Genomic DNA, 4,300 nt, shown 5'->3' with positions numbered 1-4,300 from the left:
AAGCTGAAATAGTTCTTAGGTGCTTTGGGCAGGGACTGGATGGGAATGGTGATAAGGATTATCATGGCAAAGGCAGTCAATGTGTGTGCAAATAACCAAACAATATCTTCAAGCTGGGTGTCCCTCCTCACATACCATTTCTCCCTATCTTTAATGTAATGCAAACGTGTTGGCTTGTGAAGGCTCTGCCTGAACTAAAAATAACCTTCCTTCTGTCAAAACTATACCACACTACAACCTCTCCCTCTACAAATGTTTCACTGCATACCCCCCATTATCTATAAATTCCTCTTCCACAACCTACTGCAGCATTATAATCTATATTATTACACCAGGACACCTCTTCCTCATCCAAGGAACCAGCATTAACCTTTATCGTTATGCTTAAAGTGCTCTCCCTCATTTGACTTCACTAACAGCAACCATTAACTCCCATATTCCCCCTTACTCATTCAATTGCTGGAATCCCATTATTTACTACATCCTCACATCAGTCTTCCTCATAGCACTACACCTGATGTTTACAACCACTTTCCCTACAGATTTTTACTCTGTGCCTCACATTAGCTATATATTCCTCTTCCACATTGAACTACCCAATTATAATCTATATTACTACTCTGACACCCCTCTCCTCATCCCAGTACCCAACATTTACCTTTATGCTTATATTTACAACACTTTCTCTACCTCGTGTGACTTAACTAATACCAATAGATTTCTTACTCCATGTGCCCCCTTTCTCATAACATTATTGGAATCCCATTATATTACATGTTCCTCCCATCCCTCCTTCTCATACCACTACACCACAGCTCAACAAACTCTTAATCTCCAATTCTTTTACTGCATACCGGCCATTAGCTATACATTACTTTTCCACATCGTACTAGGCAACTCTAATCTATATTATTACTTCAACACCTCTCTTCCTCATCCCAGTACCCAGCATATACACATATGTCTACACTTAGAGCACTCTCCCTCATGTAACTTAACTAATACCAATTAATTCCTTCCTCCATCTTCCCCTTTCTCATACCATCACTGAAATTCCATTATCCTCACATCCATCTTCCTCATACCACTTCACCAATGGTCTACATCTTCTACAAGCATTTCACACCATAGCTCCCATTATCTATCCATTCCTCTTCCACATCCTAAACACAACTCCCACAGGGACAAGGGCGCAGGCTTTTGGCATCCTGCCATAACTGCATTTTGGCCCTGGAGGGCCTCCATCTGCTGTTTGCTGCTGGTGCTGCTGCCCATGCCCCCTCTGCATATTTAGCCCCGCACCCTAACCTGCCAGGGTGAAGCCCACGGGGACAAGGGTGCTGGGTGTTGGAATCCCGCCATACCTGCTTGTTGGCCCAGGAGGGCCTCTATCTGCTGTTTGCTGCCAGTGCCATTGGCCATGCCCCCTCTGCATACTTAGCCCCACAACCTTCCTCACCAGGATGAAGCCCGCTGGGACAAGGACGCTGGGTGTTGGTGTCCTGCAGGGATGTTACCGACCTGCAGGACCTCTCATGGCGGACTGAAGGGACCACTAACACAGACATTCCCAAGGTGAGAGTGAGCTGTAACTAACAGTTGGTCGTGGTGGGGAAAATCACTCCTGTCGTCAGAAGGCTCAAAATTGAGACAACAGAATATTTTTTTGCCTCCCCGTCCCCACTTTTTCTCTCTAACGCTGTCCTCCTGCATGACTTGCAACCTCACCCTAGCCCCAAAATTACTCACAGGATTAGCAAGAAGAAAGGGGGGGGGGCTGTCGAGGGACTAAGAAAACCGATCATATATCTGCTACTGACGCTATTCCTATTAGGACCCCCACTTTATTGCATCCACCATTTCTGCTCCTTTTCCGGGGGAGAATCAAGGGAGTTGCCCATCGAGAACTTGACCAGTATCCCTGACACTATGGGGGAGGCCCCCCCAAAGAAACAAGACCACTCCATGCCCCAACCGCACCATCTTGGGAGGGGAACCAACAGTCCCAGTTGCCCATTGTGGGCTCTATCCCCACCACAGGGCCAATGTTGATGCTGCAAACCACGGGAAAGGTTTCTTCTGCATTAACCAACAAAAGCATGGGTATAACACAAAACTGCTTTCTAAACCTCAGAGACCCGATTGTATGGCCGCTGTTGGGACAACGACTCATCAGACAATATAACTGAGAATGCACTCACAGGTCTATGTATATTCCCTAAAGATTACACCTTATTGGCTTCCCCCCTGGTTTCCACTGCATCCTGGGGTCTGCCACCTGGGCCAACCTCCTGCTATTGCCCACCTGACACCTGAATTACTGGGCCATGCTACAGCTCACCTCTCGTCTACACTTGCACAACCTGCCTCTGACCTCATGGGCTTGAATATGGCCACGAAAGGAACTATAGAGGAAAAATGTTTCTCCAGCTCCATCGGCTGTTCAATCTGCAGCTCTTGAAGTGAGACTATGCAGGTAGCTCACACAGAGGGTAGCTCCTTCCTCCGGCTAATTCCCCTTTGGGTACCTAAGCCTCCCAACCGAGGAATTTCACTTCCTTTCGGGTCTTCCCCGTTCAGCGGCCTAAACTTCACTGGGTTGTTCTTGTGACCGTGTGATTTCCGAATTGGCAGTTATTAAAAAAACTGACATTAGATCTAAACGAGGCTGAGGAAAGGGGGAGGGGTAGGAAGGGGTGGGAGAGGGCCCCACATGAACATTGCTTCTGATGTCCCAAATGTCTCTACCCTGATGAGTCAGTCCCAGCCTGTCCAGCAACTAAAATGTATTGATATGATAGGTTATTTATAACGCGCTTAATACCCAGAGGTTTCTATGCGCGGACCCGAACTTGTGGTGCTCCATGTTGTCTTGATTCCAAGGTGAGCATGTTTTACCTGAACTATTCTCAAGAGACATCTGGAGAGCCAACAAGGCCAGTTACTCTGGGCGGTAACCTCCTCATCTTGACAGACTGTGCCTCTAGCATAGCAAGTATTAAGCACATCATGGTGAGGACAACTGGTGCATATAGTCACCATTCTGGGGCGGGTTTTCCCAAGTGCCAAGTCAGGGGAAGGCAAAGTAGGTCCAATGTTTTTCTTCAAGGAATAACCAAACTGCCCCATGACAGGTGTGAAATGAGGGATGGAGGGATAAATTCCTCCATTGTCTCCACTCTGTTGGGGATTGTGCTTTTGTGACCCGGGAGTCCATGGTAGGGTGTCACAGGCCGACCAGTGGTAATACTGAGGATTCCATTAAATTAGTATTTAGGGACGGACAAATGGCCAGGGACAAATTGGGAAGATTCAAGTGTCATGGCCAGACTATTAATGATAGTAGCATTGCAGACAGCCTGTCCACCGATACTACCACTGTGGCCGCCCCAAACACTTTCTTACCAACAATGCCCTTTCTGGTGTGAACCTCATTGCCTTGGGCATTTGGCGATCCAACAACTACTGTGGTACCAGACCAGTGGATCTAAGTTCAGAGATCCGTCCGAAGCCATTTAACAGGGGTCATGATTAGCTCTTTTGTATTATTGTCACCAGTGTGTACCAGCATGCTGGATCTTTCTTATTCTCTTTTGACTGTAAATATGGAAGAGTAATGTTATAATTGTTTTGCTAGGATGTACTTTGATGGTAGTACAACCAAATAAAGTTATTTGACTGATTGACTACATAACTCTATATTATTACTCCAACATCCTCTTCCTCATCCCAATACCGAATATTAATCCACATCATTATCCATACATAACTTTTATCATTATCCATACATAACTCTTCCTCATCCCTGTGCAATAACACCCACAGAACCCTTTTACAACATTACAGTACATACTTTCTTTTTCTAACAGATAGAAAACAATACCTATTAAAACTCAGCTCTGTAGAAAACAAAGAAAAGATCATGCAGATAAAAAGAAAGTCATGTACTCACCCACAATTAAACACATCTGTAGAAAGCAAACATGCAAGAGAAAACGTAACTGTGCTCTTGAAAAGTACAACAGTCAACACTAACAACATGATTGCTCCTGATTAAAAAATGAAAAGTAAGCAAAATGTAGGAAAAAATTACAACTCAAAATGAAACTTAAACTTTAAATAGCAATGCTGATGTAGCCACAGTAAAACATTGCAACAAAACAATTTTTTTTAAAAAATTCTGGCTGAGCGTTCTTACCAATCTCATAAAAAGATCAGAAAAGTTACATTCCTTACTTAAAAAGTACTGGAGAAAAATGATACTTGAAGCACTGATTGACAGTACATTCAGACAAAAAAT

The sequence above is a fragment of the Ambystoma mexicanum genome, chromosome 6q (genome assembly GCF_040938575.1).
Source record: "Ambystoma mexicanum isolate Mex_15411 chromosome 6q, UKY_AmexF1_1, whole genome shotgun sequence".
NCBI classification, from domain to species: Eukaryota; Metazoa; Chordata; class Amphibia; order Caudata; family Ambystomatidae; genus Ambystoma; species Ambystoma mexicanum.
This window is presented reverse-complemented; position numbering follows the sequence as displayed.